This window comes from Marmota marmota, unplaced genomic scaffold, assembly GCF_001458135.2.
Source record: "Marmota marmota marmota unplaced genomic scaffold, marMar, whole genome shotgun sequence".
Lineage (NCBI taxonomy): Eukaryota > Metazoa > Chordata > Mammalia > Rodentia > Sciuridae > Marmota > Marmota marmota.
The window spans coordinates 15,640,186-15,656,511 of record NW_026000108.1 but is presented as its reverse complement, the minus strand read 5'-3'; the positions used below and the strand labels follow the sequence as shown (position 1 = coordinate 15,656,511).

Here is a 16,326-nt window from a genome sequence, read left to right as displayed (position 1 = left end):
AGGTGTTGGGGCATACATACATATGAAGATTTTGGCATATATATATATATATATATAAATGTAAATATAAATAAATTAGGATTTTTTTGCTATCTGGCTTGGCAACACTATCACTAAGTGTTTCGTTCAGTCATTTTGGAAGATCATGATACTGTTTTACATATTTTGTTTCATACTCTGGAAACAGTTCTGTTAACATATCAAAGGAATTTAGGTAACAGAAATTTTATCAAATTTATCAAAAATCAGTGGGTCCAAGGCTGTATTTATAACGATGTCTGCTGAAATCTTAAAGGCCCAGCAAACCTGCCTCAGGGACTTAGGAGGAGTGGGATACTGAGAGGACAAGCAGCTGAATGGTGAGTCCAAGGCTCCAGAACATTTGCTTTTGAAATACCATTGATATCCCTGAACTGTTTTGTTTTTTAATATATAACCCAACTTCTGTAAATATTTGGTTGAAGAAAGTATATCACACTTTAATTTTTTTGTTGTTAGAAAACATTGTGTTAAGGGAATACAGATATATTTAAAAAAAATTAAAGAGAGGAGGGCCTGAGAACCACATAGTAAGAGGGACAAGGAAACAGCCTTTTTGGGTTCATTTGGCAACATTAGAAGACAGCATCTGAGGGAGAAAATTTGACCCATCAAGTGTTGACAAAGTATTCCCAGTGCTGAGCACTTTAATATGTCCAGAGTAATTTACCATCTTGACCTGAGAATGTGGATAATGTGCTAAGAAAAATTTGTTCCTTAAGAAAATTCAGTTCCGTATCCTGACTCCCCTGGAGAACCTAAGGCCACAATCATTTTACTCTTAGAACTTTGACTTGTCATCTTGTAAATGGTGGCACAGAATTTTGTTAAGCATGTACTATATGACAGAAACTGTGTCAGGCACTAGAGATCCAGAGATAAATGTGCTCTGCTAGCATGCCTGAAAGAACCCACAGACTAGTGATAGTAATCTGAGAAATAAACCAGCTAACATGGATCAGGTTATTATTCAGGAGCAGGCAATATTCTGAGCACCTTTCCAAGAGTTATTTTTACTTTTTTTTTCTTTTACTCTTCATGGAAGTCCTGTTAGGTCCATGATATTTTTATTCCCATTTTGCAAGTAAAGAAATGAGACAAGGAGGTTCTACAATTTGCCCCATGTCACCCAGGTAGGAAGCACAGAGACAGATTCTGAGCTCAATTCTCAGCATGCCAAAGTCTGTGCCCTAAACAGTTTCACTCTGTGGCTTTCTCAGGGTCAAGGAGATATGGCAGAAAGGACATATGGAATGGATTTATGAATGCACTTTAAAAACAATAGTGCCCTGTGCAAGTGTTAGTTGTCCTTACATCAACAAAGATGGATAATTCAGAAATCAATCCGAATTGGCACTAAATGGAACATTGGAACTAAATGTCTGCATATCTGTAAAGATGTCAGCAAAGTATAGAGTTGTAAACAAGGACTGCCTTGGGTTTGTAGAGCATAAGTAACTCCATTAAGGCTCCTGTGCCTTTGTCCAGGGCCCCTTCTGGATACAATGTTGGTAGGAAGGTGAGGAAAGGCAGGGCATCCCCTAGGCCCTGACTGTTGTATCTCAGCCTCAGCAGCCAGCAAGATAATCCAAATGAAGATACATGTGATTTTTAAGACATTGGGCTTTCCTGCCCTGTGGAAGAACTGGTGTTGGGCTCAGGAATAAAGTGATAAACTCCCTTTGAGCTAGATGGTGAGCATTTTCAGTGTAGAAAATGGTTTCAAATGGTTTCGTTCATGTTCCAGAAATAAATCATCCTGGCACTGACAAGGTTTAACAGTAGAGAGATGCTCAGGGAGTCAGCCCTTTCCTTCTCTGCTGAAGCCCAGATTGTGTTCTGCTATTGTGTCTAAAATCTGTTCTGTTCAAAGCATATTTGCAGAAACCACATTTGTAAATAAAAGCAGATTTGAGTAATCTAAAGGTCAGGGGGAAGCTTAAATCTAAACCATGTTAAGCACAGCATCCAACAGAACACATCCTCAGTAATAAGGTGCCTACAAACATTCTGAGGTTAGGAATTGGTTTTAATTCAGTTAGTGAGGGAGAAAAAAAATCTTGTAGGGATTTATAATTCTGGTGTAGCTCCTAGCTTCTAGAAAATGTGCCCTTTATTAAGACCATGAAAATAGACATTTCAGAAATTTGTTATCTAGTGTCACTCCTCAATTAACTTCTATTCATTCAGCCAGCAAGAATCGGTGTTCAGCCCATTAAAAAATATGAGGCTTCCTTTCTATTCCCTTTGCTGTTATTGATATTGTTAATCATTTTAATTAGTGGCCTCCCATGATTCCAATCAAGCCCAATTAGACTCAAACCCGATAAACAAAGAAGGGGTGAAAACAGCAGCTCAGAACATGATTAATTTCACTTGTACAAAATGGAAGTAACTGCATTTTAAATTGCTTCCATTCACCTTTGACAGAGGCATTACTAGTGACTCTGGGAGCCTCTGGCTGCTTATCTAAGGCACCACTCACAGCCAGGCCTTTTACCAACCTTTGTGCGTCCTCTGACTTCATCCACTGGTCCTCATGTCATTGCCGTCCTGCCCTACTTTACATTTTTCCACCCCAGCTACCAAAATAATTTAAATATCTTGCATGTTCCCTTTCCTCCCCCCTTTCTTTGTGTATGTTTCCCTGCCTTTTTCTGCCCTTTGAAAGGTCTGGTCTCCTTTGGGAAAGGGCAGTCCCCGTTCTCAATGATGTTATGGAAGTTCAGTGCACACATTTTAAGACAACTACCTGGATATCTAGCCTGGGTATTGTGCTAAATTATTTCACAGACACATTTCATTTAGTTTTCTCAATAGTTCCATGAAGCACTCACTTTTATTAGACTCATTGTACAAATGAGAAAATGGAGGCATCGATGTAAGTAACCTTTTTAAGATACTTAGCTAGAAAGAGATCAATGTAGGATTTTAACTCAGTTCTATGTGATCCCAGAATCCTAGCTCTTAGATTTTTTTTTCTTATGTGATGCTGGTCTTTCACTTAGAAACAGAATTAATTTAGTCTCCTGGATACAAAAATGTCCAAACCCTTAAACTTCATCATTAATTTTTCTTGGTATGGCTTTGACTAATAAGATTGCTTTGAAAATGAAAACTGCATTACCTTATCCGACCCTTTTTCCTTTCTTTGACGATACTTGACAAAATATGTGGTTCATACATCTTTCAGGTAAGCCGAGAAAGTTTAATCAGTATTTCTAGGTCTACCCTGTGTATAGTCTTATTCCTTTGGAACTATTCAATTGTGACATAGATGTCTACATAATTACTTGAAAACCTCAAGCTCACCATTTTAATGTGGTGACACAAGAGAACATGAAAAGCAACCCTTGGACTTGAACTGTGGCTTCTATCTCCAGATGTCTGTGATAGTGTAGGCAAGTTTCTCACCTTTATGAGCTGCGAGCCTAAAAAATAGACAGTGATAAAGAAAAAAATGAATGGAACCAAGAAAATGGAAATTTTAACGTCTACATTTAGTGTGGTAAAATTCACTGAAATGTGAATTTAAATATGACTAATATGTAACTGTTTCTTAATAAGAATATCAATGTTGTGATTTGTTTTTATTACCTCATATATAAATCAGTTGATGATTACTATATATGGAAACAGGTAGACAGTAGGTTTCAATTAGAAAAAATATCAGGAAAATGTGACAGCTGATAGAAAATATCCAAAGGGACTCAGATTTGGAAGGAAATTGAGTATAGTAGTAAATTAACTAGGTTACTCAAGGTGGAAGAGAAGATTTGGTTATGACTGAAAAGAGCAAGGAAATTAAAACTATCCCTGAAACATATATCTCAGTCAGCTATAGACACAATAATGTGAAGAAACGGCCCCCAAATACAGTGCACTTTCTAGAGTGCTTAATATATACTCATTTTGCCCAATCTAAGATGGGACGAGCTATATCACTGCTTCACACTGTGGGTCAGTGAGGGTTGACTAAAAGCCAGAGACACAGTATAGTTCTGTTCCATGTCTTTTTGTTCTGACGCCCCAGTGGAACATCCCTAGAGAATGTCCTTTTAATAGCAGATTCACTGAACCACTGCAGAGAAAGCTGACTTACATACCACATTTCAAGCTTTCTTGCCATTCTGTCTAGTAGCCTGTTGACCAGAACAGGTCACGTGGTTTATACAGGAAAGATAATCCTCTCACTATCAGGTAACAATATGGATATGCAATTTTATGACAGGAGAGAAATTGGGATCAATAATTAAAATCTATTATATAAAGATAAAATTGAGGTGAAAAGAATAATTTAAGATGTTGAGTCTTTGAATTATTGATCTAGAGATTCTGCTGGCTTTTCTGCAAAAAATCCCTGTTTTAGAATTTAGACCTGACCTGAACCTTAGAATAGGATTGAGAGACACCTATTGTGGGAAGAGAATGATGATCTTTTAGCAAGAAAACAAATCAGCTGATTTGTGAACCACAGCTGACTGTGGTTCAGTGATATTTCTGAGTCCATGTAACCTTCTATTTATGACATGCCACTCTTAAATGCTTTGCTTTGCTTTGTGGGTTTTATATGTTTGTCTTTAACCAAGGATGCTGGTGCACATTGGTAAAGCTATTGATTATACATCAATTTGCCTTTCTAACGTTTTCCTCCAGGAAATTTTTGTCTAGCATTTCACTCTCCATTTATTAAGCACCATTTATAAGCACAATGAAAAAAAATCAGCTGTTTTACCATTGGTTCTGGTCTTTACCACCTGGCTAATTTGAACACCGATAATGAAATTTCAGTAAGATTGTATTTCCTTGTCTCGCTCTTATGAATAGATGCACCCATTAGGACTGTTGAATGTTATAATTTCTGTTACATGGTTAAGATACTTATCTTCCCCCAAATCAATATAAGTGAAATTGAATCTAATTTCTGTAAATACCTTAAGGGTACCATTATGCTTTGCTAAGTCAAGTTCTTTCATATAGTCAATGAAGGAGGAGCAACTTATGCTGTTTCATTGGGATCTTTTGCTAGATCTTGAGAGAAATGAGTGTGATTATTCACTGAGCAGCTTGAGCCTAGTCTAAGCTTCTCCTGACTTTGCTTAGAGTATGCATGGCATAATGCATTCTTATGTGGTTTTTCAGTAAAAAATTAAGGGCATTCTCCCTATCCCCAGATATCTGAGCTCTGATAAGATTTTAGCTACATATTTCTATTATAGCCCTTTATAATATTTTATAACATTCTTATATTTTTTTCCCATAGTGCTGTATGAGAGCAATATGGCACACACAAGTCATTTACTTATATGCACTCCCACTACCTGACATGTTGTTATTTAAGTACATTTTATTAAATGACTAATTGTTATGGCTCAGGTGTACCATGACAGATACTGCAATCATGACTTCAAACACGTCACATCGTTTTCCTCTAAAAGGTTCCCTTACTTGTGTTTGTCATTACATTCAAGAAAAAATGTACAAGGGCACTAGTACAAATGACTATATAGCCGTACAATATGTTGGTTCATCTTGGAATTGAATTCCTATATGAGGTATTCCCTGATAGTTTCTTGGATATTTCAATTCTGTTTTACCCTCATGTTAATGAATATTTTATACTGTTCTGGTAAATTATTGCTCTTAACTAGATATTATCTGAGATACATACAGCCCATAATCTGTGAAAAACGTCTGCTTGGGGAACTAGTTCTGAATTTCTGTGTGTGTGAACATAATCTGCTGCCATTTTCTGAATGCCTTCATTATCATTATATGGTATGCACCCGTTCAGAACATTCACTCTGGAAAGGGTCAAAATCAAAGCAAACCAAAAATTATGGTTAGTATTATGGGGCTTATAAATATAATTAGCTTGCTCATGTTCTTTATAAATTTATATTTATTTCTTACTTTGCAGGATTTGGAAGGCTTAATTAATGTTACATTGGAAGTAATTAGATTGCAAGAGAGGTTAGGGACATTCACTTGGCAAGACTGAATGATCAAATATTCAGAAAACATGCATTTTAAGAATCTTTTGCTCCCCTGTTAGAGGACTAAGTAAATTAACTTGCAAATTATAAGCTATAAGAATAAAATAGTCACTAGCTAATTGCATATTAAAGCAAAAATGAAATACTACTAAACACCTTATTAGGATGGCCAAAATGCAGAATATGGATAACACCAAGTACTGGTGAGGATGTGGAGCAACAGGAACACTCTCTCATTCATTGCTTGTGGGAATATGAAACAGTATAGCCACTTTGGAAGATGATTTAGCTGATACACACAAAAATAAGCATATTTTTTTTTACCATACAATCCATCCAGCAATCAGCATTTATTCAGAGTTTAAACTCCCATCAACACAAAAATCAATCAATCTATCTATCTATCTATCTATACACACATACATATCAGCCTTATTAATAATTGCAGAGCTTAAAAGCAACTATGATGTCCTTCAGTATTGAGTGGGTAATCTGTGGTACAGCCAGACAGTGGAATACTATTCAGCCCTAAAAATAAATGAGCTATCAAACTATGAGAAGTGGAGGAACTTTAAATGCATATTAACAAGTGAAAAGTAAATCTGAAAAGACTATTTACAGGATGACCAGCTACATGACCTTCAGGAAAAAAGCAACTATGGGAACAGTAATAAATATCAGTGGTTGCCAGTGGAGAGTGGCAAGGGAGGAATGAATAGGTGGGGAACAAAGAATTTTTAGGGCAGTGAACTACTCTGTATAGTATTACAGTAGTGGATTCATGTCATTATACATTTGCCAGGACCCATAGAGTGTATAACCTAAGAGTGCACTCTAGTGTAAATTGTGAGCGATCATGATGTGATAATATAAGTGCACAGATTGTAACAAATGTTCTGTTACAGTGCAGCATGTTGATGGGCGAAGGTTGTGTATGTGGGGTGTGTAGGGAGCATATGGATATTTTCCATTCTCTTTTGCTGTGAACCTAAGATTGCTCCAAAAAAGAGTGTCAAAAATTATTAAATAATAGATTGGCATTTTAGAAACTATTCTAGTCTATCTTCCTTATTTTAGAGGTTCAGATGATCTTAAATCCATCATAGAAAATAAGCCCTTTAATTCTCTCCATTTCTCCCAGAAGCTGTCACCTTCCCTCTTGGTCAATGAGTCGGCCAGCATGCTACCATAGGGGATACTGATGTTATTAGTATTGTTCTATGGGGATCCTGTTGTAACTTGTCTAAAAAGTATTGCAGTTTCATGTTAACTTCTTCATAACACTAAGTATAAATTATGGGCATCATCTTTCATGTCTGCTGTGGTGAGTTTTAAGACTGCAGGCTGATTTGAATGTTGGCCAATGTAAGCGTAAGTCATGTGATTTCTTCTCATGGAAGAATAGCAACTTGACTTCTGTGCCTCTTCTGGCTGCTCCTTGGAAAGCTTCTGTTTCTGAGCAGCGTAGGTCATTCTTCTCCACGTGAAACCAAGAGACCTTGCTCCTCCCCAGCTTTTCAGATAGGTTTGCTTTCCTCTAGTTCTTTATGCATCCTAGAGCAATGCTTCCCAAAACACAGGCCTACAGATTTCTAGGACAGGGGACTGGGAGTCTTTAATGAGCTTGCAGGTGATTTTATCAATACTATTGTGACAGATACTGGTCCTCTGTCAGGCTGCTCCAGTCTACTGTCACTCAGTGCTTAGGCCTCCATGAGAAACCAATCCTATTCCCTGCTGAGGAGGGCACTTGCTTAATAAGCTGCCCTACTTCTGCACCAACCACAGCAGGACTCTGCAGGCAAAGTTGGACTTTGCTTCACTAGGGTTTCCTAACAATGGATGTGATCCTTTGTTTTAGCTACCTGTAACACCATTAAAAAAAAATCATTACTGAGGGTTTGGAAATAATGAAAAAGAAAATCCTTAAATATTTTATTATATTTTAATATTCTCAGCACCTAAAACATTGCCTTGAATGTAGTAGTTGCTCAATAATTATTCATTAAATACACAAATGTTAAATTTTACTATTCCCAGAAAAAATGAATACTAACGTTCCCTGAAAGTCCTTCCTGGACAAATCCACTTCCTAGCCTAACATCTCATTATTGGAGCCCCCTTTTTCACTTGGTCTCCTAGTCAATAGAACATTTTCTCTGTCATATATCGGAAATTCCAACCTCAGTTTAGGAAAATGCCACCTACCCTCTGTGTATAAAGAGCTGATCTTGCCCCTGTGGTAAATTTGAGTGTCTTTGTGAGAAGAGAGAGGTTGTGATTTTTCATATGAAATGTATTGAGGACGTGACTTGATGTCAAGTATCTCGAGCAAAAAAAAAAAAAAAGAGTTAAAAGACTGTGATATGCTAATTTAGAATTTTTCTTTAAAATTTCTTAAAGCATACTTTGTATATTCCAGGGCATAAACCTAATTCACCATCTTAAGCTGTAATTAATATTAGTTTCTTCTCTTTATGAAAGGGAATTTTACATTTAAATAATTCCTGGAATAATTCAAATAGCCCCCACCCCCCGCAAAAAAGAATGTGTTCTAAAAGAAAAATATCATAGAAATAAATGTTTCCAGAATTTTTCCATCTTTCTGTTTTGTCTAAATATTTAGTACAGATTTTAAAATAGCTTTATTAAGGTGTAATTTACATACATTTTTAGTTATCTATTTAAGCATATAATTCTACTGTTTTTGTTAAATGTACAGTTTTCCAACCTTTATCACAGACCAATTTTGAGAACAAATTTAGAATCCCCTCCAAACCCTTGGGTCCTTCTGCAGTTCCTGTTCCCAAGCCCTGCCTTTGCCAGACTCTAAACTCTGTCCTATCTCTATGACTTTGGCTTTTCTGGAGGTCTCTTATACGTGAAATCACATGAAGTCTTTTTGACCCTTTATTTCACTTGTCACTGGATTTCTGAGGTTTGTCCACATCCTAGCATCTGTTAGTACTTGGTTCCTTCTTGTTGTTGACTAATATTCCTGCACAGGGTATTTAGTATATGTAAGCTTACAGTACAACAGAGAAGGAAAACATGTTTGAAACTCTGAAGAGTTTCTTTTTTTGTTATTTGTGAAAGTAATTTGTATTACCATAAGTTCTGGAAGAGTTAGTAAAGTTTATTGATATGTAGGTTATGTGTGTGTTAATGACAAAGAAATGTGTATACATGCTTATATATATATCAACTGTGAATATACAAAAGATCTTTCTAAAATTTATTATTCATGTACATATTTGACACATTCTTTGCTTCAGATATGAAGTGTAGAAAGGTGAGGGAAAATTACATTTTAATGTTTTATGGAATCATGACAAGGAAAAAAAGACTATAGTTTTATCATAGATGGTTTTAGTTATCCTACAATAAGACAGAATATTTAATAAAAAGTGCATCATTGCTATTTGATTACTTAGGAAAAGTAGCTATTTGTTAATCCCATGATATTGAATTTAACTTTTTCTTAGGGAAAGGCAACATTTTATGACTATTCTTTTTATTTCATTAATGATTTAGATCAGGGCAAGATAGAGAAAAGGCTCCATGTGACCAGTCCTCCAAAGGTCAAGCAAAAATAGATTGCTGTGGATTATTCTATTTCTTTCCTCTCTCCTGGGGGTTCATGCTTTTCTTCTCCAATATCGCTTTCCCCAATTTTGCATCTGTTTCATCTCAGCACTGAACAAACTTCATCTCTTTGGTATTTTATGGAAAGAACTTTTTTGTAAAGGACAGAGAATTTATGAAGAGGGGTCAAAAATGAAATTAAAATAGCCTTTGCACATTTTGGGACAGGATCTATTCTACCCAGCTTTTATACCTCCCAACATGTGGCACCATGCATACTCACCTGAAGATATTGACATTGATTGCATAACAGGATACATCAGTGGAGAAACAGAACATTCCATGATATTCTAAGGTTTTTCTTTCTAATGTTTGAGTTTGCCTCTCAACTTTCTTGGATTTCAGAAATTTAGGCAAATATTTAGTAGGACTGTGTTGATATAAGGATACAGAAAGAAAGGAAGGTTCCTAGATTATTTTTAGTAAATATATATTAGAATACGTGGTCCAACAGAGATCTGGTAACTTTACTGGCTCAGAATACAAATGTGCTTATAAATTTCCTCTTACCTGTTTTCTGTCCAGTCTTGGAAAATCAGGAAACTAGTAGGTTAAAGAGACATCATTAATTGCATGGTTCAAACATAGGATAACATACACTGAAAGAGAAAACACTAGCAGCATGGTTTTCTCTCTTTGTATTTTAGTGAAAACATATTGTCTCTTATACAAAGAAAAAAATCCTGTAAAATCTTACAGCATCAATCAGGTTGAACTAGGTGACATGACATGACCATGGAATACAGAGACAGCAAGAAGTTCAAAAAGAGTGATTTGTGGGTAATAACAATGAGAACATGTTAAAAAATGAATCACTGAATTTTTTTTTTCTGAATTAGCTTTATTTACTCATCTGTTTTGTCATTAAATAAATGTCTGTAAGTCATTTCTTAGTGCTAGGCACAGTATTACCTATGCAAAACATGAACCATAGGAACAGACTTTCTGTAACTATAGCAAAATGAATATTTAGAAGTCACAGCTCGGATATGTGAACTCATACTTGTAATAACAGTTGGAATAAAACAGTCTTTTACAGTCTCTCTTACTTTAATTTTATAGTTGAATTGGAAAAAAATCTCTAGATACATAGTGCAATGATGCCCTAATTATGCTCATATTTTGAAACATTTATTTTAGAGGAATTCGGGCTCTTCACAATTGGGTATCCAGTACCCATCTACTTCATGAGGCCACAAAGAACTGTCTTTATAAATAGAGAATAGAAAACCTGAGCATTGTCAGCGTTCTGACCCAGCTCCCAAACAATGTCAAAGCTACATCTGAAAAATCCCTTTGCTTATTCTTATTGATGTTGGAATGACCCCTGGGCAAATGCAGAATGAAAATCAAAGTTCTTGCTTCTTTATAATCACCCATCCATTTCTGCCCAAATCTAACAACTGTATACAGTATATTCTTTGCATGTGTTGAGATTCATTTGAAGGGTGTCTTCTCACACTCTTTTCCTAAGTCCTGTCTGTGCACCCCTTCTCTTCCTTGGAGTGGTTATAACAGTGACATTGCAGAGAGCAAAACAGAATAGAATCAAACCAAAAAGCTCAATCTTTTCTTTCCTCTTCTTGCTTCTCCACCTATTTTTCAAAAACAAAAGATGATGATAAATAGCAATAACTAATGACATTTCATCCCTTATGGGTGCTAGAAATTAAGCTAATTACTGTACCTACATAATTTAGTAATTTCAAGATACATATTATTTTATGAGATATAATAGATATTTATTATTAAGCTCAGTCTCTCTGACCTAATACTCCTCACCTCCTCAACTCAAATCATTATCCTCATTGTCACCATTGCCTTTGTCATCATCATCATTATGACCAAATCAGGAATAGCTCTTGGAAACTGCCTAGAAACTGTTCTTGGAATGGAAGAGAATGATTCCCTGGATCATTATTATTATTATTATTTTTAATGTATTTCACATTCCACATACCATGGTGCTAGAGCTGGAAATGTGATCACCGGGAAGACTATTTCTTTCTCATTATAGTGTAAAAAATAGAAAAACTAATATGGCAGAATGGCAATTGCAGCAAAAGGGTGCATGAATCCTGATGCACACTCCAGGAAATAGTTCATTATGGAGTGAGTGCAGGTGACCACTCCCCACCTGAGGGCCCACAAGCATGGCTGCTCCCCAGTAGTGGCTGAAAGTAGTTCATGCTGATGTGCTCTCTTCCTGACCTGTGCCTGGTTTTCTTGGCTTCTTAGCTCCATCACTGGATAATCTTATTACAGCTTTACAATCATACTCTGAAGAAAACAATTCTTATTTTCCCTGCTCTTGTGACTTAAAACTTCCTGTGTATACATGATGTAGAATCCTACCAGTCATATAATTGTATATGTACATAGGGTAATAGTGTCTGATTCATTCTACCGTCCTTCTTACCCCTATACTCATTCCCTTCCCTTCACTCCCCTCTACCTAAAGTGTCATGTATGACTAATTAAAACAAATAAAAAGTTTGCATATTAAAAATTTTTTAAAAAAACTTTCTGTGACTATTTTAATATTTCTGCATGATCAGGGTCTTCTGAGCAGAGAACTGTTGCACTTGGGTTGGAGGATGGTTGACTAGAAACTCCCAAGGTAAAGGGCTCTAGAGAGATACAAACTCTTATCCCTCCCCTAAGGACATTTGCTTACATCTCAGAGTGTTAAACTAGAAATCCTCTTTCTCCCCTTCCCAAAGATGATATTTTACTTTGCAGAGAAAAGTCCTTTTTTTTTCCCCTCTCTAGAGGGATATAAGAAAAAGACATCCTATACAAGTTTCAAGTTTCATAATTTGGGGGTTCTTTTCCTAAGTATACACAGAGCACATATGGCTTTTGCTGCATTGCGAATAGGATGTTTGTGCCTGAGAAACTGTTTGTGCATGATGTAAGATGCTCTGTATGCAAGCAGTCTAATCATGGGGGTTCATTCCCCACCCCTCTCTGTGGGTGGATGGATGCAAGAACAGATTGGTAGACATCATAGACCCCTCACAGTTTTCAATAAAACAGTTATCCAGATAATGAAACTCAGACCAGAAACATTCTTTTTACATTTTTATTTCTTTTTTTATTTCATTCTATTTTTACCTAAAGTGATTCCTTTGTTCTACTATTCCTTGAGTTTCTAAATGGAGGTCCAAAAGGCATGAGTCATTATAAAGTATTGGTTCTTGCTTCTACTTTCTCTTTAAACACGCGTGTCCATTCAGCTGGCACAATGTCTAATTCAGGTCACTGTGAGAAACAGATTTCTAGGAAGGAGGGGCAATCCTAGAGGTATGTGTTTGGCCCTGTGGCTCCAACTCTAATGAGCCAGATCTCATGTTAAAGTGGAACTTACTGTCTGAACTCCTCTGCTATTATCTGTGAACAATGTGGTAAGACCTCCCTTTCTTTCCCCACAGAGAGGGGATGTCAGAGAACTGCTTTATGACCTCAGCTAGAGCATTCCCTCCCAGGGAATGGGCCAGTGTGACCTCACAGCCAAATCCAGCTTTGATTGAGTCCCAGGATACCATGAGCTTTCTCTGTCTCCTTTTCAAACCATCACGGAGAAGAAGGCCTTGTGAAGGTTACCATTTTTAACTAACTTATTCCTTAATACCCCCAATGAGGGAGCTCATGCATTTGAAATCCTCTAAGATACCCCACATGGAGTTTCTCTTTCCTGTTTTGTTTTATTTTTCCACAATCTCTTTTCAAGCCTTTGTCTCTTGTGCCCCTCCCCACCCACCCCATCAAACGTATGTGTGTGTGCATTCACACATGCACACACACACACACTCACACCCCTCAAGAAACTAAACTCACTGTGTATGATGGAAATGCAGTCCTTCAATCTCTCTTCTTGCCTATGCTTTAGAAGTTCTTCCTTTACGTTCAGGCAGGATATTGAACTTGGCTTCCCTGTGTTTTGACTTTGGTGGCTCCAGTGGGACTGGGGACCCTGATCTCTTGATGGAGGAATCATGATAGGTGCTACAGTTCCTGTTTAGACTTAAGAGTAGAAGCTGCCACAAGTTTCCTCATAAATCACTGAAGACAAACACTTTTGGCTGCAGAAAATATGATTTTTTTATTTTTATTTTTCCTGAAGGCAATGCAGTTTCACACAAGGAAACACCTTTGTCTTATTAGCATTGCTTTGACCTTACTCATTTCAAAGTAATAACCAGGAATCACTGTTTAGGGAGTGGGCAATTCTGTCTTCTATCTAGTACTGTAAAAATGGAATTCTTCCCAAATAAATTCTTTCCAAATATGACTGACACATTTTCCCCTGATAGATTAAGAAAAAGGACTCTACTACAAATCACTGTCAATGAACTGGTATAATCTGTAGAATTCCTCTCTTTCTTCTGCACTTGAAGTCAGTCCTCTTAAGAAATGTGCTTGTGTGCAAGCTTGTATTTTTAAATTTGAGGAGCTTTAAATGTGTTTAATTCATGGTGCACTTCATTCATTTTCCGTTTGCTCCTGTCTTCAATCCATTTTCTTTGGAATGTTAAATGATGGTTAACTATGAAGAAGACCAAAATAGACAAAGTAATTGCCACTTGTTCCTTTGTCTCTTGATGACTTGCTGTGCTATAAATGTATTTAATCTGGACCAAACTGGGGAGGTAAAACCTAATTTAATAGCTATCAATCACAGGCAGCAGGCCTGCCAGAGGAGAAAATAAAAAGGTGGTTCTATTACTCAGTCTTCTCTTAGTAAAAACAAAGTGAAACATTAGACACTCCATATCTTTAAAAGAAACCTCCTGATCCTTCTAACAAGTTATACATAATTTGAGACTCTTTGTGTATTCCGTTTCCACTCATGTCACCACCCTTATATTAAAAAGTGTGTGACTGACAAGTAAGCTAAAATATTTAATAAGAATTAAATACATTGGGCTTCATTAGAGGGAAATGGAGCCACTTGATATGAAATTTAAATGCTAATTAAATAAAGTCTCCCTGTGTGGAGCTCAGCAGCTGCTTTTCTTATCCCAAGAATAGTGCATATGGCATGCCTCCCAGCCTTCTCATGGAGAGACTTTCCGTCTGTGTTGTCTGTGAAATCCTTCTAGAAACTTCTCATCTTACCGTGATGAAAACACCTAAGATGGAAGAGTGCAATGGTGTACCTACCTGCGTTATTTCTCTGATATTATCATTCTTCATCCTTCTCAACCATCATTGACTCCACTTCAGACTCCCTGGCTTGTGGGTTTTCTTCCTCAGCACCAGAACTGCTGATGTTTCTATCCAGGACAAGTGTGTACGTGTGTGTGTGTGTGTGTGTGTGTGTGAGCATGCACATTAAGGACACTAACAGGACAGCTATCCTCTTAGATCATTTAAGTATCCAGCATTGTTGACTGTAGGTACAAGGTTGAACAGCAGATCACTAGAACTTACTCTAGAACGTATCTTGTTTCAGCTCTGAAACATTTTTTGCTTATTGATTGATAACTCCCAATTTTCCCTCCTGCTCAGCCCCTGGCAGCCACCATTACCCTCTTTGACTTTGATCTGACTATGCTAGATATCCCTTCTAAATAGAATTATGCAGTATTTGTCTTTCTGTGACGGGCTTACTTTAGCTTAATGTCTTCAAGTCTCATCCATGTCACAAATTGCATAATTTCCCTCCTTTGAAAGACTGAATAATATCCCATGGTTAGTGCAGGCCCCATTTTCTTATCTAGTCATCTGTTGGTAAACATTTAGGTTATTTTTATTTCCTGGCTATTGTGAATAATTATATCTTCTGCAGTCTGAAAATGAAAGTGCTTCTGCATCTTCAAGATTCTAATTTCAAATTTTTGAATAAATACCTGAATATGGGATTGCTGGATTATATGGTTCTAGTTTTAATTTTCTGAGGAAACTGCATACTGGTTTCCATAGCAACTGCATCATTTTGCATTCCCACCAACGGTGTGCAGAACTTCCAGCTTCTTCACATCCTCACCAATCTTTGCTATCTTTGTGTTTATTTGTTAATTTCTTTGTCTATTTATTTATTTATCTTTACTAGCCATCTGGTAGGGTTGAAGTCCTATGTCACTGTGACTTTGATTTGCATTTCTCCAATCATTAGTGAGAGTGCACATGTTTTCTTCTATCTATTGGCCTATGAATTTAACATTTCCTTTCTCTGTACTTTTTCTCTCAGATATGCTTGCATGTCCCTTGCTTTTTTTGATTGTCACTCTTTCAGTGAGACCGTCCTGACCACTCTATTTAAATTTGCAATCCAACCATCTGCAGCACTTCCTTTCCTACTTCCCTATAGAACTTATCACAATCTAACACATTATGTATTTTACTTATGCAATTTATTTATAGTTGGATTTCTCCTGCTAGAATGTAGAGGCAAGGATTTATTTGTTTGTTTTACTGCATCCTTACATCAGTGACCTATACTAAGTAGGCACATGATAAATATTTGCTCAATGAATAGATGACCATGAAAGTGGACTATTCCACAGAAGCTCTAAGTAACTTCAAAATGAAATTGAGCATACTAGAATTGTTATAAAGGTTACTTAGAGTAGAGAATAATAACCCTGTGAGAAACATTTCAAACCACCATAGACTATATTAAACCAATCCAGATACTTTA

General features: G+C 36.6%; 1 protein-coding gene and 1 long non-coding RNA gene across 4 annotated transcripts in view; one reads left to right on the top strand and one right to left on the bottom strand.

The window, feature by feature from the left end:
* LOC125610939 overlaps window positions 1-29 on the bottom strand; it is a 24,860-nt gene extending 24,831 nt beyond the window's left edge. Inside the window, exon 1 of the long non-coding RNA XR_007341038.1 lies at window positions 1-29. This exon is cut by the window's left edge and continues 12,991 nt beyond it. This is a non-coding gene — a long non-coding RNA (uncharacterized LOC125610939).
* Window positions 1-16,326, top strand: part of Kcnip4 (potassium voltage-gated channel interacting protein 4) — a 1,063,150-nt gene that overhangs the window by 462,880 nt on the left and 583,944 nt on the right. The gene's annotated exons all lie outside the window — the stretch shown is intronic.